Source organism: Gorilla gorilla, chromosome 13 (genome assembly GCF_029281585.2).
Source record: "Gorilla gorilla gorilla isolate KB3781 chromosome 13, NHGRI_mGorGor1-v2.1_pri, whole genome shotgun sequence".
NCBI classification, from domain to species: Eukaryota; Metazoa; Chordata; class Mammalia; order Primates; family Hominidae; genus Gorilla; species Gorilla gorilla.
The window spans coordinates 28,153,150-28,179,966 of record NC_073237.2 but is presented as its reverse complement, the minus strand read 5'-3'; the positions used below and the strand labels follow the sequence as shown (position 1 = coordinate 28,179,966).

The 26,817-nt window shown below is 42.8% G+C and overlaps 1 protein-coding gene across 2 annotated transcripts in view; it reads left to right on the top strand.

The window, feature by feature from the left end:
• Nucleotides 1–1,472: 1,472 nt before the first annotated feature.
• The window catches only part of PHF24 (PHD finger protein 24), a 183,268-nt gene continuing 157,923 nt past the window's right edge, over nt 1,473–26,817 (top strand). The window contains exon 1 of one of the 2 annotated variants that reach the window (XM_055351629.2): nt 1,473–1,620. The gene's annotated coding sequence lies outside the window, so the exon portion shown is untranslated. The remainder of the gene's footprint in view (nt 1,621–26,817) is intronic. The other variant, XM_055351628.2, reaches the window with a different exon arrangement.

Sequence of the window (26,817 nt, the reverse complement as noted above, 5' to 3'; positions counted from 1 at the left end):
AAATACCACAGACTAGGCAATTTATAATGAACAGAAATTTATTTCTTACAGTTCTGGAGGCTGGGAAGTCCAAGATCAAGGCACCAACAGTTTGGTGTCTGGTAAGGACCTGGTCTCTACTTCCAAGAAGGTGCCTTGAGCACTGCATCTTCCAGAGTTGGGGAATGCTGTTTTTCACATGGCAGAGGAGAAGAGCCAAGAGAGTAACTGACTCCTGAAAGCCCTTTTTAAAAGACATTAAACTCATCCAAAAAGGCAGAGTCCTCATGGGCAAATCACCTCTTAAAGGTCCACCTCTATATACTATTACAAGGGCAATTAAATTTCAGGGAGTTTTGGAGGGAACAAACACTCTGGGGACTGTTGTGGGGTGGGGGGAGTGGGGAGGGAGAGCATTGGGAGATATACCTAATGCTAGATGACGAGTTAGTGGATACAGCGCACCAGCATGTCACATGTATACATATGTAACTAACCTGCACATTGTGCCCATGTACCCTAAAACTTAAAGTATAATAAAAAAATAAAAAATGAAAATAAATAAATAAATTTTAAAAACCATAGTAAATACTATACCTCCCTTATAGTCCTTATTGGTAAGTTTCATGACAGTAAGGACAAAATGAGTTCTTGTTTCTATCCCCCACAAGATGAGATGAATTCTTTTTTACGGTATAGAAATTGAATTCATCTGGAAACGCAAGGTATGCCAAATGTACATAAACTATAAATATATAAATAAAATAATTTAAATAAGGTCTTCAGCATTTCATTTGTACTTCTTCAGTTATTTCTTTATAATTAGCTATCAGTGGCTTAATTATTTTTGATATTCTTTGTGTTGCCCTCACTTTCTTCGAAGCACGTGGTCTGGTGTAATGCACATTAAAGCCTTCAGAACGGCTGGCTGTTTGAATAGTCTGAGGGATGAGGTTGCTGCAGCAAAAAGTTGGTTACACGACAGCCCAGCTTTCCTGCTGGAGATGGGAGACCAATACTCTCAGGAAACAGTGCACAGTCAGAGTTGGGTCATTTGGACATTCCGGAGGCCAGTGGAGTACTGCAGAGAGTGTCCGAATGCCAGCGTCGTGAGCCTGGAGGCCTAGGGTGGGCAGCTTGGCGAGAGAGCACGAGGGCCAAAGTCGCTGGAAGAGTCATTCTCACCCTTACGGGCAGGAGCGGAACAAAGTGTTAGCGGCCTCAGCCCTGCGCCCCCTCCGGGCGGACACTGTTCTTGCTGCAGTTGGCCGGCTGGTTCAGTCCCCGCGCCGCAGTCCAGGGCGCTCGTAGGGGGCGCCAACTGGCACCTGGGCCCACTACTCATCCGAGCCCATGGAACCCCACTTCCGCGTCCCCCCACCGTAAGCACGCCGGTGCCCCTAGCTGATTCGCGAGGCCAGTACCTCGAGGCGCCGGGGGGCGGGGCGGAACGCAGCGCGCGCCCACCTACCGGCCAAGAAAGCCTCGCGTGGGCGCACGCGCCGCCGCCGCCCACGCCTCAACTCGGCAGCTCAGCCAGCGCTGCATGCTTCCCGCCCTCAGCCCAGCAAGCCGGCCCTCGAGCTCCTCTGGGCAGCGCAGGGCCCGCAGTATAGAGTCCGCCGGCCCCGGACGGCCCCGGTAAGTGGGGACGGGGGCGGCGGGACCGGGCCGTCACCTGAGGGGCGGGTTTGTGGTCGTGGACAGTCCTCCGGGGACTCTGAGCTGCTTGCGTGGGAGCTGCCTCCAGGGTGGCCCCCGTGTCACTGGATGAACCCCGAGTGACAGCTGCCTCTATTGGGGGGAGTCCCTGAGGTGCTGCGGGGAACCGCCGCCGTGAAGACCCGCTGTAGGAATGGACTCCCTGGGTGCTCTCTGGATTTGCTGCCATGGGGAGCCCCCCTGTGGAGGGCACTGGCCCTTAGGGAGCCCTTCTGTGTCACTGTGGGAGCAGGCACAAAGGTGCTCTCGAGCTGGCTCAGTGGAAGACCACCTGGGAACATAGGGGAGCTGCAGGAGCCTCGTGATGGTGGAGCCCCCAGAGGGCCCCCTAGAGAAGGAGGACCTGAAACTGTGCCCTTGAACTGTCAGAAGCAACCTCTGACTGGGGAGAGGGGATCCTGCCATGGGATCCATGAGTGACTTCCCACGGCTCCAAGGACTTTGGCCTTAATCTCCCTATAGGCCTACACGTGCCCTCACTTGTGACCACCGTGGCCCAGAGGTGGAGGCCTTGTAGGATCTCTTTCCATTCCCCTCTTTCCCTATTCGGATTTTTCTTCTCCATGGTAGCCCAGTTCCTCCACGCTGCATTTTAGTGGAGGTAGAAACTGCTGCGAGAGCACAGGGCCCCAAGCGGGGGATGAGGACAAGTGAGGCCTCTAAAGGAAAGATAGGAGATTTGAGCCCCTGGGTTTGACCGTCCAGAAGGAAGCAGTAAGATCAAGTGGAATAACTGACTTTGGCAGGTCCTGGAACAAAAGACCTTTGAACGAAAGAATAAAGGATGTATAGGATTGTTGAGCACCAGTGTGCTAGGCACTATACTAGGTATGTTTAAACATCTCATATAACTCTTACAACAGCTTTGTGAAATTATCCCCTTCTAAAATAAGATTTAGAAAGATTAAGCAGTTTGACCAAGGTTACAAAGATTAAACTCATGAAATCTGTTTTTCACAGATTTTATTTGGGAAGAAATGTCAAGGAGAGGAAGAAGCAAGAATGTACTCTTGCTTAAGTTTAAGAGCTACTATGGTTTGAATGTGTCTCCCAAAGTTCATGTGTTGGAAACATAATTCTCAATGCAACTGTGTTGAGAGGTGGGGCCTAATAGGTGATTAGGTCTTGAGAGCTCTGCCCTCATAAATTAATTGACATTATCTCTGGAATGGGTAAGTCATGGCAGGGGGTTTGTTATAAGAGCGAGTTTGGCTGTCTTGTTCTCCTGCTTTCTCACGTGCTCTCTTGGCCCTTCCACCTTCTGCCATGAAATGATGCCACATGAAGGCCTTCACTGAAAGTGGACCCTCAATCTTGGGCTTCCCAGCCTCCAGAGATGTAAGATATAAATCTCTTGTTCTGTTATAGCAGCACAAAATAGACTAAGACAAGGCTAAAATGACAAGGCTAAATAGCCTAAGACAAGGCGAAAATCTCTTAGAAGGAAACAGGAGAAAATATTTATCGCCTTGGATTTGGCAATAATTTCTTAGATTTTGATACCAAAAGCATGAGTAACAAAAGAAAAAACAGATAAAATATCAATATTTTAAAAATTCTATGCACAAAAGAATACCATAAAGAAAGTGAAAAGACAACCCATGGAATAGGAGAAAATAGTTGCAAATCATATATCTGATAAAGGATTAATATCCAGTATATATAAAGAACCCTACAACTCAACAAGAAAGAAACAACTTTATTTAGAAATGGGAAAATGGTGTGAATAGACATGTCTCCAAAGAAGATATGCAAACGACCAATACGCACATTAAAAACATGCTCTACATCATTAGTCGTTAGGAAAATGCAAATCAAAACTACAGTGAAGCTGGATGCAGTGACATGTGCTTGTTAATCCCAGCTACTTGGCGGTGGCTGAGGTGGGAGGATTACTTGAACCTAGGACTTTGAGATCAGCCTGAGCAACACAGGAGACCCAGCCCCAATTAAAACAGACAAACAAACACATACGTACACAGTGAGATATTACTTCACACCCAGTAGGATGGCTATTTAAAAAAAAGGAAAATAATGTGTGGTGAGGATGTGGAGAAATTGGAACCCTGGTGCATTGCTGGTGGAAATGTAAAATGGTGCAGCTGCTGTGGAAAACATTTCGTGGTTCTTCAAAAAGTTAAAAAGAATCTCTATATGACCTGGCAATTCTGCTATATACTGATGTGTATATTTAAGAGAAATGAAATGTGGTATGGAAACCATCTCAATTCCAAAATTTAGTAGCTCTTCCCTGATGTCAAAGAAATCATCTATATTTATTGTATTGGTTACATACCATCATCCCTGCTAAACCCAACTCACCATTCAGGTTCTGTCTCTGAGGAAGCAGACTGGATATGATGAGCTTGTGACTCCATAGTTTCTAGAAACAAGTTCTGAAGATTTGGTCTCCTCAGCCCTCTCTGGCCCACTTTGACCTAAAGAAAGGGTGCTGACGCTGTGATCTCAAATAAACCCTTTGCTTTCCCCAGTCATCTTTACAGCATTTATTCAGTGACTCGTGAACACTTGCACTTCGTAAAGCAGTGGGAACTATCCCTATTGTTCCTTCCTCCTGAGATCAAAGAAAATTGAGACTTCCTTTTTCTGTGAAACCCACTGATTTTTAGTGTTTCCTTGCTTCCATTTTCAGAAGTTTCTTTTGCTTTAGTCCTCTTGCCCCATCCCCAACCTGACATTTTCCTCAAGATCACTGTTACATTTTTAAAGCCTTTTATAAAAATCTGCCACTCACATATAAGAAGCCAGTGAAAGCACATAAAGATACTTTACAGTTAACATGCAGGATGAGGTGGTTCCTTCCTGCTTAGGGCTTCAGATTCTCCACAGCTTTGTAGATTTCTTTATAGGATGAGCTGAGGGTGATGATTTCCCTAGATGCCTTTTTCTTCCCCATTTCTTCCTTAGCTCATGCTATGGAGCAGTCATATCTTCCTCCTACCTCTGCTTGCCTTTATAAATAGTCTCACTGCACTTTAAGCAGGTGCTGTTCAAATTCCATGCTACCCACATGTGCATTGCTACCTGACAAACACTTCTGTTTCAGTCATGGCTACAGCATTATATTGGTTTTATATTATTATGTAACAAATGACCTGAAATGTGGTATCTTAAAACAACATACAATTTGTTATCTCACAGTTTCTGTGGGTCAGGAGTCCAGCTTGATCCTTGCTTGTGGTCTCATAGGCTGCAGTTAAGGTGTTATCTGGGCAGCATTCTCATTTGGAGGCTTGACTGGGGAAGAATCTTCTTCCAAGCTCACTCAGATTGTTGGCAGAATTCATTTCTTTGCAGTTTTAGGATTGACCTTGGCTTCTTGCTGGATGTCAACTGGAGATTACTCTCAGTATCTAAAGTCCACCTGCAGTTCTTTGCCATGTGGGCCTTCCCAACATGGCTACTTCATTAAGCCAGAGCAAGTGTGCTAGATGAAGTTATATAATGCAGTGTCTTCATGGGAGTGACTTCTCACTTTTGCCATGTTCTGTTAATTAGAATCAAGTCACATGTCCACCCACAGACTCAAGAAGATGGGATTACACAAAGCATGAACACCAGGAGGTGGGATCATGGGGGGCCATGTTAGAGACTGTCCCCACCAACAATAGCAAGAAGAGGTTTAGGTTCACCATTTACTCTCATTTCATTCAGCCAGATAGGTCTATTCTATTTTCTTGTCCCATTGTTGTTTAGCATCACCTTAGATTTTGCCCAGAAGTTGTTTCCAAACCCTTCTCAAGTTACCACAGATTCTTTGACATTCATACTGTTCCTGTGATTATGTTTTCTATCTCTCTTTTCTTCCTTAATAAGGAAACAGGAAACCTCAATTCCACCTACCAGCTAAAGAAGTAATCATTAAGCATAATTTGTGGGGGTCTTTGTTAATTGATTTCCTTTTTAACCCTAGGACTTCTACTAGCACAAGGAAAGCCAGTTTTCTGTTTTGTTCTGTCTTGTTTTTTCTCACTAGCCATTTATTTTTACCTACCACTAATCACCGTTGAGAGAGGCAACCTGTCCTGGGCCATACTAGGGATGCCAAGAATGCAAGTTTCTGACTGTTTCTTATCCATTTCTCAGTGTTATATTTACAACAAGCAACTTTTAGGGTTAAGGTAATGTCTACTCATGAACAAAGATCAGGCTTGTTTCTTCTTACTGTAAAAGCAGTGAGTCCCCAAAGTTCAGTGTTTCTCTACTGTAATGCAGCCCACTGCATGTGCAGGCATCTATCATAGACGCTGTGCCAGTCTCATGGGACTTAGGAGACAAGGGGAACTGATGCAAAAAAAAAAACATGGTGAGGCTTTTGCTGTGGCTGTACTGTGAGTAATAAAGTCCTTTATCTCTGACTTGGGAGTCTTGCATCTTCTGCCAGCATTCATGAAACAGTAGTAGGATAGTTTGTTAACTTGCAAATAAAATTGCAGATCCTGTACAATTCTTTTCTTTTCTTTTTTGACGGAGTCTCACTCTTGTCACCCAGGCTGGAGTACAGTGGTGCGATATTGTCTCACTGCAACCTCTGCCTCCCAGGTTCAAGTGATTCTCCTACCTCAGCCTCCTGAGTAGCTGGGATTATAGGCGCCCGCCACCACGGCCAGCTAATTTTTGTACTTTTAGTAGAGACAGGGTTTCGCCATGTTGGCCAGGCTAGTCTCGAACTCCCAACCTCAGGTGATCTGCCCGCCCAAAGTGCTGGGATTACAGGCTTGAGCCACCACGCTTGGCACAATTCTTGACAATCACTACCATTTGTTTTTCTAGAAGCTAAAGCTGATTTTGTTAATTTCTCAAGCACTGCAGCTGCATATCTTGAATACTGGAGCAACGTCTCTTTTAATCAAAGTGTCCAAAAGTTTGATACTCACCTCAGTTAAGCATCAAGGGCATTAGCCTAATTGGTTGCTTCCCCACAATTTCCTCCCAAAACTATGTCACCTTAAAAATGACTTGGTTAATCTGTGTTGTTATTATTTGGATTTGGACTTTGTTTTCCTTTAAGAATTCTTTTTTTGTTTGTTTGTTTGTTTTTGAAATGTAGTCTCGCTCTGTCACCCAGGCTGGAGTGCAGTGGCACTATCTTGGCTCACTGTGAGCTCTGCCTCCTGGGTTCACGCCATTCTCCTGCCTCAGCCTCCCGAGTAGCTGGGACTACAGGCGCCCGCCACCACGCGCAGCTAATTTTTTGTATTTTTAATGGAGACGGGGTTTCACCGTGTTAGCCAGGATGGTCTCTATCTCCTCACCTTGTGATCCACCTGCCTTGGCGTCCCCAAGTGCTGGGATTACAGGCGTGAGCTACCATGCCTGGCCCCCTTCCTTTAATAATTCTACTCAATGGATTTCTGCCCTCACAGATCCCATGGTCAGGGCTGGAAAACATTTTGGGGTTTCTGTGTGTATTTGTTTTAAATATGCATAGCCTTGATATTCCTCCAGTGAGCAGGTCTCAAAAAAGTGAATTTAGTATGTTTCCATACTAATTTGAAGACTTCCAGGTCTACAAATCAATATTTTAAGACTTTTTAGGCTATGCCCACTTTCTGATGAATATAGCAGTCTCATGGATGCTTCTCCTCCTAAATTCTGATGCTCCTCAGGGGACAGGTTTGCTCCACTGTTTGATGAACTAGAGCTGTCTGCATATTCCTAGGAACCAGATAGCTAAATGTGAGTTTTGCCTTTCATAGTCTGCATGACATAAAAAATGAGGGGGTTTAAATGTTTTTTCAAATATAAATATTATAACTGATAAACTTTTGCAATTCACTCATTTCTCCATCTTCCCACTGGAACTTCTGAATACTCCATCCTGTGCTGAAAATACAGCTGATCCAATTTGCAAATGGAGTCACTGATTAGTCTGTGTTCTCACTGGATTAAAGCAGTGTTGTTTTCTTTTCTTATTCATAGCATGAATATATTACAATTTATCAAATAATTCCTTTTTTGAGGTTGTTCTACCTATTTACTGCTATAAGCAGTGCTGCAATCAACATTCTTTTTACGTATCCCCACAGATCAAAGAGGATCAGTGTCAGTCCATTTAGGCTGCTATAACAAAATGCCACAATCAGGTAGCTTATAAACAATAGAAATGTATTTCTTATAGTGTAGGAAGCTAGGAATTCCAAGATCAAGATGCTGGCAGATTTGGTATCTGGTGAGGGCCTGCTTTTTGGTTTATAGATAGTGCCTTCTCACTGTGTCCTCCCATGGTGAAAGGGGTGAGGCAGTTCTCTGGGGACTCTTTCATAAGGGCACCAATCCCATTCATGAGGGCTGAGCCTCCCAAAGTCTCTACCTCCTAACACCATCACATTGGTTATAAAGTTTCAATATAATGGATTTTGGAGAGACACATTCAGACCATAGCAATAAGTTTCTTGCATGGAGTAGACTTTTCTTCTTAAGTCAAAGTCATATTAGTAACTATCCATCTCTAGACCTCCCAACCACACAGACTCTCAGGACAAGTTTGAGCAATTTGTTCTTGTACCACTCCAGTCAAAGGCAAAACTTACCTCATACCTCACATGTTGCCCTTGTCTCTTAGAGGTGACCATTTTCAAATCAAAAGAAAAAGTGGTAGTTCTTTAATGAAAACTTTAAAATGATCCTCTCAGGTTGTGTATAGATCCAATAATGGATCATGAAATCATTTTAGAAAGTCACTATTAGGATTGTTTAAATCAACTAGGACAGATAGTATTTTTGTGTTGAGAACACTCTAAATATTTTCTTCTAGCTATTTTGAAATATAAATTATTTTTAACTAAGTGATTTTAATTATATTTCCTCAATGACTAATAATGCAGAGGCTCTTTATATGTTTGTTTGACCATTTCTTTTTATCATTTGTATTATTAATTTTCTTTTCAGAGACAGGGTCTTACTTTGTTTCCCAGGCTGGAGTGTAGTGGCACAATCATAGCTCACTGCAGCCTCAAACTCCTGGGGTCAAGCCATCTTCCTGTCCCAGTCTCCCAAGTAGCTGGGACTACAGGTGCACATCACTGTGCCCAGCTAATTTTTTTATTTTTTGTAGAGACAGGGTCTCACTATGTTGCCAGGCTGGTCTCAAACTCTTGGCCTCAAGCGATCCTCCTGCTTTCACCTCCCAAAGTCCTGGGGACAATCTCTTATATCTTGGCAAGTAATACCTTGTCTTCAGTTTTATGGAAAAGTTTGTGGAGATTTGGTAGGTAGTAGTCTTCCTTCAGTGTTTAATAGAATACTGGTAAGACCATCTGGGTCTAAAATTTTTTTCATGTGAAAGCTTTTAATGACAGTTTCAAGTTTTGTATTAGATGTAGGGCTATTCAGGTTATCTGTTTCTTCTGGAGTGAACTTTTATAGTTTATATCTTTTAATTAAATTTTATTTAATCTGTTAAATTTGTTGGCATAAAGTTATTCATAATATTCCTTTTTTCATTGTAATACCTGTAGACTGTTTTATAATACTCCTCAATTCCTGATATTAGTAATTTGTGTCTTCTCTCTTTTTTACTGGATCAATCTGACTAGTTTTATCATTTGTTCTCAAAGAATCAGTTTCTGATTTCATTAAGATTCTATATTGTTTTTCTGTTTTCTTTAGTATTGATTTCTGCTATCTTTATTGTTTCCTTCTGCTTTCTTTGTGTTTAATTGACTTTGCTTTTCCTAGTTTATTAAGGTGGAATCTTAATTTATTTGAGATTTTTCTATTTAATATCAGTATTTATTGCTATAAATTTCCCTTTAAATTTGTATTTATAAAATTTGTTTATAAATTTAACTGCTTTAGCTACATAACACAATTTTTGATACATTACATTTTCAATTTCCATTAGTTCAAAATATTTTTAATTCTCCTTTTGAGTGTTTCCTTTATCCATGAGATATTTAGAAGTATGTTATTTAGTTTCCAAATATTTGAGGATTTTCCAGATATCTTTCTGCCACTGATTTCTAACTTAATTCTATTGTATTTAGAGAACATACTCTGTATAATGGAAAACTTCTAAATTTATTCAGTCTTATCTAATGGCCCAGAATGTGGTATATGATGCTAACTGTTCTGTGTGTTTTTAAAAAGAATGTGTACTTTGCTGTTGTTGGATGAAATCATCTACAAATGTTAATTATGTCAAGTTGCTTCCAAGTATTGTTCAAATCTTCTGTAAGCTACTGATCTGTGTATTTATTTTCCCAATTATTGTGAGAGGGGCTGGAAATCTTCAATTTTAATTGTGGATTCATCCTTGCAATTCTATCAGGTTTTGTTTCCTGTACTTTGATGCTGTGCTACTAGATGCTTAAACATTAGGATTTTTATATCCTTTTGATGAGTTGAACCTGTTACCATTCTGAAATGATCCTTAATCTGGTAGTATTCCTTGCTATAAAATCTATTTTGACTAATATTAATATAGCCACTCCAGCTTTCTTCTGAATAATATTAGCATTATATAGACATAAATATATATAAATGTGTATATTATATATATCCACACATAACATTTTAAACTTACTTGTGTCTTTATATTTAAAATGGGTTTCTTTTTTTTTAAAAACTCTTATTTTAGGTTAAGGGGGTACATGTGCAGGATTGTTATATAGGTAAATTGTGTGAACACAGGAGTTTGTTATGCAGAGTATTTCATCACCCAGGTAATAAACGTAGTACTGATAGGTAGTTTTTCGATCCTCACCCTACTTCCACCCTCCACCCTCAAGTAGGCCCCAGTATTTGTTGTTTCCTTCTTTGTGTCCATGTGTACTCAATGTTTAGCTTCCCACTTATAAGTGAGAACATGTGGTGTTTGGTTTTCTGTTCCTGTGTTTATTTGCTGAGAATAACGGCTTCCAGCTCCTCCATGTCCCTGCAAAGGACATGATCTTATTCTTTTTTTTTTTTTAATTATACTTTAAGTTTTAGGGTACATGTGCACATTGTGCAGGTTAGTTACATATGTATACATGTGCCATGCTGGTGCACTGCACACACTAACTCGTCATCTAGCATTAGGTATATCTCCCAATGCTATCCCTCCCCCCTACCCCCACCCCACCACAGTCCCCAGAGTGTGATATTCCCCTTCCTGTGTCCATGTGATCTCATTGTTCAATTCCCACCTATGAGTGAGAATATGCGGTGTTTGGTTTTTTGTTCTTGCGATAGTTTACTGAGAATGATGGTTTCCAATTTCATCCATGTCCCTACAAAGGACATGAACTCATCATTTTTTATGGCTGCATAGTATTCCATGGTGTATATGTGCCACATTTTCTTAATCCAGTCTATCATTGTTGGACATTTGGGTTGGTTCCAAGTCTTTGCTATTGTGAATAATGCCGCAATAAACATACGTGTGCATGTGTCTTTATAGCAGCATGATTTATAGTCCTTTGGGTATATACCCAGTAATGGGATGGCTGGGTCAAATGGTATTTCTAGTTCTAGATCCCTGAGGAATCACCACACTGACTTCCACAATGGTTGAACTAGTTTACAGTCCCACCAACAGTGTAAAAGTGTTCCTATTTCTCCACATCCTCTCCAGCACCTGTTGTTTCCTGACTTTTTAATGATTGCCATTCTAACTGGTGTGAGATGATATCTCATAGTGGTTTTGATTTGCATTTCTCTGATGGCCAGTGATGATGAGCATTTTTTCATGTGTTTTTTGGCTGCATAAATGTCTTCTTTTGAGAAGCGTCTGTTCATGTCCTTTGCTCACTTTTTGATGGGGTTGTTTGTTTTTTTCTTGTAAATTTGTTTGAGTTCATTGTAGATTCTGGATATTAGCCCTTTGTCAGATGAGTAGGTTGCAAAAATTTTCTCCCATGTTGTAGGTTGCCTGTTCACTCTGATGGTAGTTTCTTTTGCTGTGCAGAAGCTCTTTAGTTTAATTAGATCCCATTTGTCAATTTTGGCTTTTGTTGCCATTGCTTTTGGTGTTTTGGACATGAAGTCCTTGACCATGCCTATGTCCTGAATGGTACTGCCTAGGTTTTCTTCTAGGGTTTTTATGGTTTTAGGTCTAACGTTTAAATCTTTAATCCATCTTGAATTGCTTTTTGTATAAGGTGTAAGGAAGGGATCCAGTTTCAGCTTTCTACATATGGCTAGCCAGTTTTCCCAGCACCATTTATTAAATAGGGAATCCTTTCCCCATTGCTTGTTTTTCTCAGGTTTGTCAAAGATCAGATAGTTGTAGGTATGTGGCGTTATTTCTGAGGGCTCTGTTCTGTTCCATTGATCTATATCTCTGTTTTGGTACCAGTACCATGCTGTTTTGGTTACTGTAGCCTTGTAGTATAGTTTGAAGTCAGGTAGTGTGATGCCTCCAGCTTTGTTCTTTTGGCTTAGGATTGACTTGGCGATGCGGGCTCTTTTTTGGTTCCATATGAACTTTAAAGTAGTTTTTTCCAATTCTGTGAAGAAAGTCATTGGTAGCTTGATGGGGATGGCATTGAATCTGTAAATTACCTTGGGCAGTATGGCCATTTTCACGATATTGATTCTTCCTACCCATGAGCATGGAATGTTCTTCCATTTGTTTGTGTCCTCTTTTATTTCCTTGAGCAGTGGTTTGTAGTTCTCCTTGAAGAGGTCCTTCACATCCCTTGTAAGTTGGATTCCTAGGTATTTTATTCTCTTTGAAGCAATTGTGAATGGGAGTTCACTCATGATTTGGCTCTCTGTTTGTCTGTTGTTGGTGTATAAGAATGCTTGTGATTTTTGTACATTGATTTTGTATCCTGAGACTTTGCTGAAGTTGCTTATCAGCTTAAGGAGATTTTGGGCTGAGACAATGGGGTTTTCTAGATAAACAATCATGTCTTCTGCAAACAGGGACAATTTGACTTCCTCTTTTCCTAATTGAATACCCTTTATTTCCTTCTCCTGCCTGATTGCCCTGGCCAGCACTTCCAACACTATGTTGAATAGGAGTGGTGAGAGAGGGCATCCCTGTCTTGTGCCAGTTTTCAAAGGGAATGCTTCCAGTTTTTGCCCATTCAGTATGATATTGGCTGTGGGTTTGTCATAGATAGCTCTTATTATTTTGAAATACGTCCCATCAATACCTAATTTATTGAGAGTTTTTAGCATGAAGGGTTCTTGAATTTTGTCAAAGGCTTTTTCTGCATCTATTGAGATAATCATGTGGTTTTTGTCTTTGGCTCTGTTTATATGCTGGATTACATTTATTGATTTGCGTATATTGAACCAGCCTTGCATCCCAGGGATGAAGCCCACTTGGTCATGGTGGATAAGCTTTTTGATGTGCTGCTGGATTCGGTTTGCCAGTATCTTATTGAGGATTTTTGCATCAATGTTCATCAAGGATATTGGTCTAAAATTCTCTTTTTTGGTTGTGTCTCTGCCCGGCTTTGGTATAAGAATGATGCTGGCCTCATCAAATGAGTTAGGGAGGATTCCCTCTTTTTCTATTGATTGGAATAGTTTCAGAAGGAATGGTACCAGTTCCTCCTTGTACCTCTGGTAGAATTCGGCTGTGAATCCATCTGGTCCTGGACTCTTTTTGGTTGGTAAACTATTGATTATTGCCACAATTTCAGCTCCTGTTATTGGTCTATTCAGAGATTCAACTTCTTCCTGGTTTAGTCTTGGGAGAGTGTATGTGTCGAGGAATGTATCCATTTCTTCTAGATTCTCTAGTTTATTTGCGTAGAGGTGTTTGTAGTATTCTCTGATGGTAGTTTGTATTTCTGTGGGATCGGTGGTGATATCCCCTTTATCATTTTTTATTGTGTCTATTTGATTCTTCTCTCTTTTTTTCTTTATTAGTCCTGCTAGCGGTCTATCAATTTTGTTGATCCTTTCAAAAAACCAGCTCCTGGATTCATTGATTTTTTGAAGGGTTTTTTGTGTCTCTATTTCCTTCAGTTCTGCTCTGATTTTAGTTGTTTCTTGCCTTCTGCTAGCTTTTGAATGTGTTTGCTCTTGCTTTTCTAGTTCTTTTAATTGTGATGTTAGGGTGTCCATTTTGGATCTTTCCTGCTATCTCTTGTGGGCATTTAGTGCTATAAATTTCCCTCTACACACTGCTTTGAATGCATCCCAGAGATTCTGGTATGTTGTGTCTTTGTTCTCGTTGGTTTCAAAGAACATCTTTATTTCTGCCTTCATTTCGTTATGTACCCAGTAGTCATTCAGGAGCAGGTTGTTCAGTTTCCATGTAGTTGAGCGGCTTTGAGTGAGATTTTTAATCGTGAGTTCTAGTTTGATTGCACTGTGGTCTGAGAGACAGTTTGTTATAATTTCTGTTCTTTTACTTTTGCTGAGGAGAGCTTTACTTCCAACTATGTGGTCAATTTTGGAATAGGTGTGGTGTGGTGCTGAAAAAAATGTATATTCTGTTGATTTGGGGTGGAGAGTTCTGTAGATGTCTATTAGGTCCGCTTGGTGCAGAGCTGAGTTCAATTCCTGGGTATCCTTGTTGACTTTCTGTCTCGTTGATCTGTCTAATGTTGACAGTGGGGTGTTAAAGTCTCCCATTATTATTGTGTGGGAGTCTAAGTCTCTTTGTAGGTCACTCAGGACTTGCTTTATGAATCTGGGTGCTCCTGTATTGGGTGCATATATATTTAGGATAGTTAGCTCTTCTTGTTGAATTGATCCCTTTACCATTATGTAATGGCCTTCTTTGTCTCTTTGGATCTTTGTTGGTTTAAAGTCTGTTTTATCAGAGACTAGGATTGCAACCCCTGCCTTTTTTTGTTTTCCATTTGCTTGGTAGATCTTCCTCCATCCTTTTATTTTGAGCCTATGTGTGTCTCTGCACGTGAGATGGGTTTCCTGAATACAGCACACTGATGGGTCTTGACTCTTTATCCAACTTGCCAGTCTGTGTCTTTTAATTGGAGAATTTAGTCCATTTACATTTAAAGTTAATATTGTTATGTGTGAATTTGATCCTGTCATTATGATGTTAGCTGGTGATTTTGCTCATTAGTTGATGCAGTTTCTTCCTAGTCTTGACGGTCTTTACATTTTGGCATGATTTTGCAGCGGCTGGTACCGGTTGTTCCTTTCCATGTTTAGTGCTTCCTTCAGGAGCTCTTTTAGGGCAGGCCTGGTGGTGACAAAATCTCTCAGCATTTGCTTGTCTGTAAAGTATTTTATTTCTCCTTCACTTATGAAGCTTAGTTTGGCTGGATATGAAATTCTGGGTTGAAAATTCTTTTCTTTAAGAATGTTGAATATTGGCCCCCACTCTCTTCTGGCTTGTAGGGTTTCTGCCGAGAGATCCGCTGTTAGTCTGATGGGCTTCCCTTTGAGGGTAACCCGACCTTTCTCTCTGGCTGCCCTTAACATTTTTTCCTTCATTTCAACTTTGGTGAATCTGACAATTATGTGTCTTGGAGTTGCTCTTCTCGAGGAGTATCTTTGTGGCGTTCTCTGTATTTCCTGAATCTGAATGTTGGCCTGCCTTGCTAGATTGGGGAAGTTCTCCTGGATAATATCCTGCAGAGTGTTTTCCAACTTGGTTCCATTCTCCGCATCACTTTCAGGTACACCAATCAGACGTAGATTTGGTCTTTTCACATAGTCCCATATTTCTTGGAGGCTTTGCTCATTTCTTTTTATTCTTTTTTCTCTAAACTTCCCTTCTCACTTCATTTCATTCATTTCATCTTCCATTGCTGATACCCTTTCTTCCAGTTGATCGCATTGGCTCCTGAGGCTTCTGCATTCTTCACGTAGTTCTCGAGCCTTGGTTTTCAGCTCCATCAGCTCCTTTAAGCACTTCTCTGTATTGGTTATTCTAGTTATACATTCTTCTAATTTTTTTTCAAAGTTTTCAACTTCTTTGCCTTTGGTTTGAATGTCCTCCCGTTGCTCAGAGTAATTTGATCGTCTGAAGCCTTCTTCTCTCAGCTCGTCAAAATCATTCTCCATCCAGCTTTGTTCTGTTGCTGGTGAGGAGCTGCGTTCCTTTGGAGGAGGAGAGGTGCTCTGCGTTTTAGAGTTTCCAGTTTTTCTGTTCTGTTTTTTCCCCATCTTTGTGGTTTTATCTACTTTTGGTCTTTGATGATGGTGATGTACAGATGGGTTTTCGGTGTGGATGTCCTTTCTGTTTGTTAGTTTTCCTTCTAACAGACAGGACCCTCAGCTGCAGGTCTGTTGGAATACCCTGCCGTGTGAGGTGTCAGTGTGCCCCTGCTGGGGGGTGCCTCCCAGTTAGGCTGCTCAGGGGTCAGGGGTCAGGGACCCACTTGAGGAGGCAGTCTGCCTTTTCTCAGATCTCCAGCTGCGTGCTGGGAGAACCACTGCTCTCTTCAAAGCTGTCAGACAGGGATATTTAAGTCTGCAGAGATTACTGCTGTCTTTTTGTTTGTCTGTGCCCTGCCCCCAGAGGTGGAGCCTACAGAGGCAGGCAGGCCTCCTTGAGCTGTGGTGGGCTCCACCCAGTTCGAGCTTCCTGGCTGCTTTGTTTACCTAAGCAAGCCCGGGCAATGGCGGGCGCCCCTCCCCCAGCCTGGCTGCTGCCTTGCAGTTTGATCTCAAGACTGCTGCGCTAGCAATCAGCGAGATTCCGTGGGGGTAGGACCCTCTGAGCCAGGTGTGGGATATAGTCTCGTGGTGCGCCATTTTTTAAGCCGGTCTGAAAAGCGCAATATTCGGGTGGGAGTGGCCCGATTTTCCAGGTGCGTCTGTCACCCCTTTCTTTGACTCGGAAAGGGAACTCCTTGACCCCTTGCGCTTCCCGAGTGAGGCAATGCCTCGCCCTGCTTAGGCACGGTGTGCGCACCCACTGTCCTGCGCCCACTGTCTGGCACTCCCTAGTGAGATGAACCCGGTACCTCAGATGGAAATGCAGAAATCACCCGTCTTCTGCGTCACTCACGCTGGGAGCTGTAGACCGGAGCTGTTCCTATTCGGCCATCTTGGCTCCTCTCCCCCCCCCCCCCCCCCCCCCCCCCGGTCTTATTCTTTTTTATGGCTGCGTAGTATTCCATGGCATGTATGTACCACATTTTCTTTATCCAGTCTATTATTGATGGGTATTTAGGTTGATTCCATGTCTTTGCTATCGTGAATACTACTGTGATTAATATTTGTGTGCATGTGTCTTTATGGTAGAATGATCTATATTCCTTTGGGTATATACCCAATAACGGGATTGCTGGGTTGAATGGTACTTCTGTTTTAAGTTCTATGAGAAATTGCCAAACTGCTTTCCACATGGCTCAACTAATTTACATTTCTATCAGCAGTGTATAAGTATTCCCTTTTCTCCACAATCTTGCAGCATCTGTTATTTTTTGACTTTTTAATAATAGCCATTCTGACTGGTGTGAAAGGGAATCTCATTGTGGTTTTGATTTGCATTTCTCTAATGATCAGTGCTGTTGAGCATGTTTTCATATGTTTGTTGGACACTCGTATGTCTTCTTTTGAAAAGTGTCTGTTCATGTCCTTTGCCCATAAAGTGGGCTTCTTGAAGGCAGCTTGTTGTTGGGTCTTACTTAAAAAAAAATCCTGTATCACAAGCTTTGCCTCTTATTAGGATTTTTAGAACATTTACATTTAAGGTAATTAATGATATGATTGTGTTTAAATCTACCATCTTGCCATTTACTATTTGTCCCACATATTCTTTGCTTCCTTTTTCCTTTTATGATTTAAAACATTTTATTTATTCCTTTCTCCTTTGTTGTTGTTACGCATCTTTTTGGTTTATGACGTCTATTTCTATAATGGTTGTTTTAGGGCATATACTTCTTTATCTTTGTGATGATTTTGTAATGTGTCATTTTGGAGGAGTTGAACTGAATTTCTCAGGGTTCCCTTTCCTTTATGTTTATGGTTATGATGGGTCACAGGACAGATTTTTATAGGGGCTTGGAAAGCGGAAGTGAGGTAGCAGCTATTTTGTAGTGTATGTACATGTCTCCTATTTGCTGGCTCAACTTGCTGGTGGGTGGCAGTGGGTGGATCTGCAAGTGCCCCACCTTTCCCTGGATCCTCCATCAGGCTCTCTAATGCCTGAGCCAAGTGCCTGTGTGTAGCTTCCTGCTGAAGAGTCTTGATCTCTGCAGGACACTCACACCACTAAGATCAGTGACAGCAGAACTGACATGAATTTTGCTCCATCATCATGAGACCCAGCTCATGCTTGCTTGGTCCTTCCTAGTCTTATCTCTCACTTTATATCCACCTTTACTCCTGATTCCCACCTTATGGATTTCAATCTCTGGTATCAGAGGTAAAGACAGTAGCTATCTAGGATTGCTTAACCATCTCTCACACTCAATAAGGCCAAATCCCTCCAATAAACCCATATTAATATATACCTAAACTTTTATTTGTATAAAATATCTCCTAGTGGTTGTGCTTCCTTAATTGAATTCTAACTGATACAATCTTCAAGTAATATTATTCCACTTATAGCCTAAAAACATTAATTTCTTTTCTACTTCTGTATCTCCTGGCATTTGTGCTATTGTCATTCATTTTATGTCTCTATTTTTTCTAAACATAACCTGACATTATCATTATTTTTCATTTAATTATTTTTAAAATCCATTATCTTTTAGAGTGACTAAAAATTAAGAAAAGAGATCTTACATTTACCGACATAGTTATCATTTCTGCTCTTCATTTCTTGGTGTATATCCAGATTACTGTATGGTAATATTTGCCTTCTGCCTGAAGGACTTTCTATAAAATTTCTCTTCATAAAGTTCTGTTGATGATGAATTGTTTCAGCCATTATATCTCTGAAAAAGTCTTTTATTTCACCTTTGTCTTTTTAAAATAGAGATAGAATTCACATACTATAAAATTCATATTTTGAAGTTCACAATTCATTGGTTTTTAGAATATTCAGTTATGAAACTATCATGACTAATTCCAGAGTATCTTCATACCTCCAAAAAGAGATTCTATACCCATTAGCAGTCATTTCTCATTCCGTACTTCCAAGAAAGGCAGGATGTCATGAGCTTAGTGTGTATATGTGGTAGGGTTGTTATGTGCATGATTCCAGAATAATATATTGCAATGGATGACAGTTTCCAAAACTTGGAGGCCCATCAGAATCACTTGTGGACCTTGTTTAAAAAACAGAATTAGAGGCATTACATCAGTTCCTAAATAGGATATCATCAGAGTACAGCCAAAGAATCTTTGTTTTTACCAGTTTATCCAGGATTCTGCTGTGCAGGTAGCCCAGCATTTGGTGAGGTGCAGCCAGAAGAGCCATGTGGATCTATCCTGCTCCTCATTCGTACTTCATCTGGGCACAGACGCAGTAGGAAGCAAAAAAAGATTGTCCGAAGAAGCTGGAGTGGTGCTCACCTAGGGAAGGGACTTTCCAGCCTGGCACTGCCTCTGAGAAAGCTAGGGGGAACATGGCAGGGAAGAGCAAGGGGCTGTGCTTCTTCCTCTCCTAAAATCCCAGGTTCCCTATCTCACTCAAAACATCCTGTTGTCCCTTTGCCCTTGGTCATGCCATCCAGGAGGCCACTTGTTAGTGTCAGATGGTGTCCACAGCACCTTCGGGTCCCATCCTTGCCTACCTTTTCTACATTCAGGAAGCTCTTTCTAGTATAGACTCTAAGCCCCTACCTGTGACCTAGAGCCTTCAGTGGTTGAGCAGCCTCAGAGACATGTTCCATCCTGGAGATGTTGGGGCCTCCCTGCTTGGTCCTTTGGCTTAGAAAAAAGTTAGGAGCCCAGAGGAAAGGGGGGAAGCTTTGCTGGAGGTGGAAACCTGGCTGGATGAAAAACTAGGTCAGAAAACAGCTGCCCTGAGAGCAAGAATGGGATAGTGAGTCTCTGCCCACACTCTGGTCTGTGGGCGAACCTGGAAGCTTGAGAGGGAGGCACTGAGGCAGCCGAGAAGAGATTGAGCCACACATGACTTCAGCCCCACCTGTGATGATGAATTCAGATCTAACACTCTATCACCAGACTGAGATCCTGGAAGGTGAGAGGAACTGTGCTTATTCACATCTACCTCAGCCACAGTGTTAGCAGGCCCACTACCTCTCTAGGACAGGCACCTGGGCCAGTTCTGGAGTAGACATCCTAGGTTTGGGTGTTGCAAGAGTCTGGAAATCCCCGCATTGGAAAGGACCACATTCCCTTCACCCTCAGGGCCTGTTTGCTCTCGCTTGGTAGAGTTTCCAGGGCAGGAGATGCTCCCAGCTTGGCAGGTAAGAGCCACAGAGGGGTACAGTGGGAATTTCAGCTCAAGGGATGGGCTAGTTCTGCAACAGAATTTGGAGTGGGCTGGGCCCTATAGGCCTGTATATCTGACAAGGGCCGCAGAGTCTGGGAGCATGGCTGTTCCTGGGTTCCCAGGTGAGCATTGAGTCTTCCCAAACAAGATGCCCCATGGACTATGCAGCTGTTATTGAAAGATCTCCTGAGCTCCTGGGGAAATATATGACACATATGTGTGCAAAATGTGTGTGCCTAGCATAGATGTATGTATTCCTCAATGTATAGCTACCTAGGGTTACAGTTAGAGTTAGAATTATGCTTAGAACAGCATTGATGTTATGGTTCCAGTTTGGAGTGAGGTAGTGGTAAGGATAGGGTGGGAATCATGGTGATATTAAAGTAGGGTTTGGAACTAGGTTTGTGGTTCCTGTTGATAGAAGTTGGTGTATCTTAGATGAGGAAGGTGTTAGCGTTGGAGTAAGGCACTGCTGGCATTTAGAATTTAGACAAAGAGATAAATTTTGTGTTGGAGGCTGATTTTAAGCTTTCAAGATAGTGTGGAGAGGGACTTAGGCTTATGCATAACATATGGTGTTAATCTTGTATAGATGATAGGTTGTTTGCTGTTTCTGGGTCCTCCACAGTTCATGGGTACAGAGTGGTCACTATAGCTGTGGTCCAGCTAGGGAAGGTAGGCATTAAGCTGCTGGGGAGAGGGCGGATCAGTTTTCTGTCTCAAACTTATTTGGCCATGTAAACATTTTGGATCACAGTCACTAGTATTACCTGTCTGAGGTACAGTTGTTCCTTCTTATTTGAAAAACTATGGTTTAGAGGTTTCTTTGGGAATGGGGTTGGAGTTGGGTTTAGAGGTGTGGTCGATAGGGGTGGGATTGTGGTTAACATGAAGTTTAGGCTAGAGCTACATATGAGATCATGTTTTGTGTAAGGGTTTTCTAACTGGGGAACCAGGATCTGGTTCTTCATGGTTTCCCGAGGATAACGTGGACTAAGTGTGTCTACCTGGTTTGTTCTTCCCTTGTGTCTGCTATGTCAAAGAGTCTAAGAGTCAGGACCCTTCAAGGATGGAGCCAGCAGTAAGTTGGGGGCCCTCGGGGTGATGGGTGTATAGGCAAAGGATGAGGCTGCTGAAGAGGACTCTCTTCCTGACCCTGACATTCTTTAAGAGCACACAGCCACATTGTTGAGACCAGAGGTATGCATGTGAAACCAAAACTATCCTATTAAAGGACAAGCAATGGGACAGAAATGACAAACCAGAGTTTAAAGGAGAGATGAGCCTGGTCTGAGGTAGCCTAGAGGATTTATGGAGGAGAGGGTCTTTACAGGATGGATTTGGACTGCATTTGTGTCTGTGGGTCTGTAAGATGGGCTGTCTGTTCTGTGTGCAAACTTATCAACTTGTCTTTGTGTCTGCGTTTGTGACTGTTTGCTCGAGCATGTCTGATGCAGGGTGTTTATGAGTCCTTGAACACCCAAGGACTCATGAACACCCAAATCCAAGTTCATGAGTCCAAGAACACTCAAGTCATGTCCAAGGAAGACATAAGTGTGTTTTTCTTGACATGTTTGTGCTTACTCTGAACTCTTAGGTTGGTGCAAAAGTAATTGTGGTTTTTGCCATTATGGCAAAACCATATGTGTGTAATTCTGCCCTGGCCCCTCACTGTATCTTCCCCCTCTCCCCTGATACACCCTAGCTGCTAGCACAATTTACTGCAAGGAGGGCTTCCCTTCCCACCGTCTGGATTCCCATGGGTCAGTCTGCCTGCCCAGGGACCCGCCCCTGTGGCCTTTGTAGTAGGCCTGACCTTGGAATTGATACACTCTGGAAATCCCCTAGTATGCTACTTGCCTGGCTGTGGACCAGGCAAGAACACGAGAGAAGTTTATAGAGGAGGAGAGGGACAAGGCAGGAAAGGGGGGCAGTTGGCAGCACCCACCCCTCCTTCTGGAAACTGGATCTCACTGGCCTCTTCCCAGGCCCCCCTCTCCCTCCCCATGCTCTCCCAGGGTCCTGGCCTCACTGTCTCCGGGCATGAGAATGCACAGACCTCTGTAAGCCTGGTCAGCCCTGTGAGGCATCTGGTCCTTTGTGTCCCTAAGCACTTTACATGCCTGGATTGTGCTTACCTGTCGTATTGCCACCTGAGCTCAAGGAAGTCCTCCCTTCTCTTCTGTCCCTGCAGTGGACACAGAGGCCATTCTGGCCCTTCCATCTATGGCAGGCCTGGCCTAGACCATGGGCTCCAGAGGCCAGGTAGAGCATTCGGCCCTGGTTGTCTGGTTAAGCAGCAGAGGCCCAGCCACCTCCCACATGGTGCAGGAAGCAGTGTCTCCATGGAGTCTATTCCTGTGTTCATCCTGTGTCCCTTGCCCTCCCTGCCTGGGCTGCAGTGAGCAGGTATAGAAGTGAAGCAGTCACAGTCCCTGCCCTCAACAACTCAGCGTTGAACACAAGTGATGTTGTGGAGAAGCCACCCTCCTCCCACTGCTGGTGGTCGGTTTCCTGAAATTCCCTCCAGCCAATTCTGAAGTGCCCTTCTGAAAAGCCCAAGAGAAGAGCTCTAGAAGGTCGGGGCCATTCACCATGACATGATGTTACCTGAGTGTGCCAGAGGTGAACCCAAAGATCCCAAGCAAGCACTGATGTATTCCTAGCATCTACCCCCAAACCTGAAGTAGTAAATTCTTGAGTTTATACTCTTCATGTGACTTTTGCTTCTTGCCTCTCTTCACCCTGGGGAAGATAGAACATGGATTTATGCAGGGATTATGGGATGAGCAAGGCTTCATCTACCATCAGCATTCCACATAAGTCATTGGCTATGACCCCTATTTCTCTTACCTCTTGACTTTGCCAATAACTCAGAATCCTGAAGCTATCAGTTTCAGCTCATTTCTCTGCCCCTGGGACTTCTGTCAGCAGCATGAGCCCATGCTGGCCTCAAGCAGGTAGGAGCCTGCAGGGAACCATGGGAAGGACCTGCTCCACCCTAAACCAGGATGTGTGCATGCTAACCCCTGGCTCCCTACCTGATGCTGCTGTGACCCTCCTGAGTCAATTCCCTTCATTCTGGGCTTCCCTCTATTCTCCTAGCTGTGTGGTTGCCTGCCCCACTCCCACCAGGCAGGGAGGATGTGCCTGTCACAAGACCTCCTTTGATCTTTGTGGATGCTTTAGAAAAACACCTGTTGAGTGTTGGTTCAGCAGGCCTGAACCTTGTGCTTCTCCATCCTGGAGACCATCCATGGGGTGGGCCCCCATCCCTTAGGCACAGAATCAGCATTCAGAGCAGGGACATATCCATATTTCTTCCCATCCTGCCTCTTCTGTATCCAAGAAGTGGACACATTGTGCTAAATGCTGGGGTCCCATCAGAGGAAGCAAGTCCTGCCACCCCCTTCTCCTCATGATGGGATGGTGAGTGATCCTGGGTTTCCTTAGGAACCAGGGGCATCCCACTGTCCCTCAAAACATGTCATAAAGAAGTCACAGTACTTCTTGGTCTTTCTGTAGCTCTTGGCTCCTCTGTGGTAGGTCAGAAGGGGAATGCAGAGGTGCCATCTCCTGAGGGATAATAGCTGTCCAAAATCGATGTCCCTCCCATCTTCTCAGGGCAGCCTATTTGTCTTCCTGCTTCCCTGTCCTCTCCTCCCACCCATATAACCTCCTTGGTCCCTCATCTCACTGAGCACTGGGATGCCACCCTTGCCCTATTTCTCCATCTCCAGCCCCATGCTGTTGCTCAGGTTCCATGCATTTAGAGCTTTCTCTGTGATCTCTCCTGCTGGTACAGTCTTCCAAGAGCACCTGCTGCACAGATATCAGCAGCGACTTTTAACCACCTTTCCCCGCCCACCTACACACTCACACTGCCACCAACTGCTTGGGCCCTAATAAAAAGTTTCCATAGTAACTTCCAGAATCTCTCTCTACCTCCTGCATTCTAGCTTTGCCTCTGCATACCATTCCCCTTCCCACAGCCACGGCCCCTCCCAGCTCCCCACTTGTCCCTCTGGGTCTCTGCCCACACTCTCTTATATGTAAAAGAAACCTTTTTCTTCCCTTATCCACAAAGTCCCCTCTCATTAACGATGCCTTCTATCTACCACCAGTGTCTGTACTTTTAGCCAAAGCCAGCCCCTTGACTTGGGAATTCACTTCTATTCTGTGTCCTCTACAACAGGGCATTGCTCCAGTAGTTCTTCCCTTTTTTCCTCATCAGTTTATCCCTCTCAACTGAATCTTTCCCGTCAACATCCGACGTGCTATGTATCTCATATTTTTCAAAAACCCTCTCTGAATCCCATGTTCTCTTTCTGCTATTTCCTCATTTTTCTGCACCTCTCTGGAACAAACCTCCTTGAATACGTGATTATACTTGCTATCACCAATTGTTCTCCTTCCGTTGTATCTTGAATCCACTTCCATCACACCTTCATCACTCATCTAAATCTGTTTTTCTTAATGTCACGGAGGATCTCTATGTTTTTAAATTGAATGCCATTCATCTTGCTTGACTAGTTGGCAACTGGTTATGCAGTTTATCACTTTCTCTTTGAAATACTTTCCTCTCTTTGCTTTCAGTACACCACACTCTTCTGTTTTTCTTCCTACCTCACTGGCTACTGCTTCTTTGTTCCTCTATTTACTGGTTCCTCCTTTTATTCCCAGTTAACTTTAGAGTGTCCTAGCCCAATCTTTAGATCTCTTCATTTACACTTAGTTCCATGGTGATGTTATCCAGTTGCATGGTTTTATATATATCTATATCTATATCTATATCTATATCTAATCTATATCTATATCTATATCTATATCTATGTCTATCTGTCTGTCATCTGCAACCAGGACCCTCCCTGAGGACCATCAGGCTTCTATGTTGAAGATAGACTGTTGGGGATATGGTGTCAGGAAAAAATGGGGGACGTTATGATGCTACTGCAGTAATGGTAGCAGTAGAGAGAGTGAGAAGTGGTCATATTCTGGATGGATTTTTGAAGTAAAGACAACAGGATTTACTGATGGAACGGATGTGGACTGTTAGGAAAAAAAATTCAAGAATGACACTATTGTTTTTGCCCTGAATTACTGGAAAGATGGAATTGCCCTTAACTGATGTGAGAAATACCATGATTGGAGCAGATTTGGCATGTGTAAATGGATGATGGTGGTGGGTGGGCAGGGAATCGAGAGTTCATTTTTGTATAGGTTGAGATGAATATTTGATATCCAAATATATATGTCGATTAGGCAATTTGAACCTATGAGACTATCTACCTCATGAGATGATGAGCTCCCCTGGGGCAAGGCTTGTGTCTTGTTTGTTATGTTTGGCATAGTACTTGGCACGTAGTAAGTATTCCAATATTTTAATTGTTGAATGTAAGATGTTTTTCAAAGTAATTTTTATTGTGACCCTTCTGGGATTCTCCTGACCAGCTAATTACTTCCTCCTGTGGCACAACCTCACACCTTACAGCACTCATCACAAAGATGTAACACTTTCTCTGCCTCCTCAGCGCAGACTTTGGATTCAACTAATATAAGGTATTACTATGCATTAGCTACTTTCTTAGGCCCTGGGGTTACGAGGCATATTTTAACCATTCAGGCAAGTTAAGGATGAGAAACTGAACTACAAGGAGAGTCAGTAAAAATAGAGGAAAGGGGGCTAACTTGAGAGTCATCAAGATTAGAACCCAGTGACTGTCTTGATGTATGAACTGAGAAAAAAAGTGAATGTATAGTGATAACATTCCCTGACTTTGGAAATCAGGTTGGTGAGGTGGAGGTTTTGAATTAATTTGCATTGTCTTTGTAACAAGATAGAGTTTTGTGTCAGTTGTTGAATATACAGTTTGGAACTCAGTGGAAAGACTGGGTCAGAAATATGGCTTCGAGAATCACCAGTACATTAACAGTAATTGAGGTTTGGGATATGGATGTACAATTATCCCATTTTGCCAGATCTAGAAACTGGGGCTCAGAAATGTTAAGTAACTTGTCAAATCTCTGAGCTAGAATTCTAAACTTCATTTTTCCCCACATTCCATTCTTGTGACTTTGACTTTAAAATCTGCATTCTCCCCACAGGGTCAGGCATTTGTCCTAAAAGTTACAAAAACACTTGCTCAAGAATTTTGTAATATTTTCTTTGTGCTGTTTTATTGCCCTTTGTTCATGTTTATCATTTTGCCCTAAAATCATTCTTTGGTCACTTCAGCCAGAAATTTCCAGAGGGAAGGGGGTGACCCAAATCTTTTACTCATGTTTAACCTATTGAGTGGAGCAAGCACAACCTTGAGCTATGCTGTTCTGCCATTCCTTAAGAGGTCAGGCGTTCCAGGGAGACTGGTGCCTGCCTTAACCCAAGTAACTGGAGAAGGAAGGACAAGGTCCCCTTAGGTCTCCTTAGAACTTCCAGGGAATATGAGTATGATGGCCATTATTAAGAGGCTTGATGTGTGGCTAGGATTACCAAAGCTGCCTTTGGTGGTGGATCACTCACCCAGTGATGGTGCTGGGATTGGGGTGGGAGGCTCGACTGAAAAGATAGCAGGAAAGAACTCTAGGAACATCTTGGTATGACAAGCTACACTGAGAGACCTCCCAAAGCAGGTCTGTAGGAGAGACTTTGTTTAATCTGTGTGTGAGGGAGAATGTGAATAGGATATCACTGAGAGGGGCTTACATTTCTTAGCAGCTCCTTGTAGATCTCAGCTTGCCACTCAGCCTCCCTCTTGGACTTCATTTCATTCCAAAGGTTTCAGAGAATTCCACATAGTATTTCAATTAATAATAACTATGTATTTCCCTGAATAGCAAAATATTGGACATTCCCAGAGAGAGGCAAAAGGGCCAGAGTC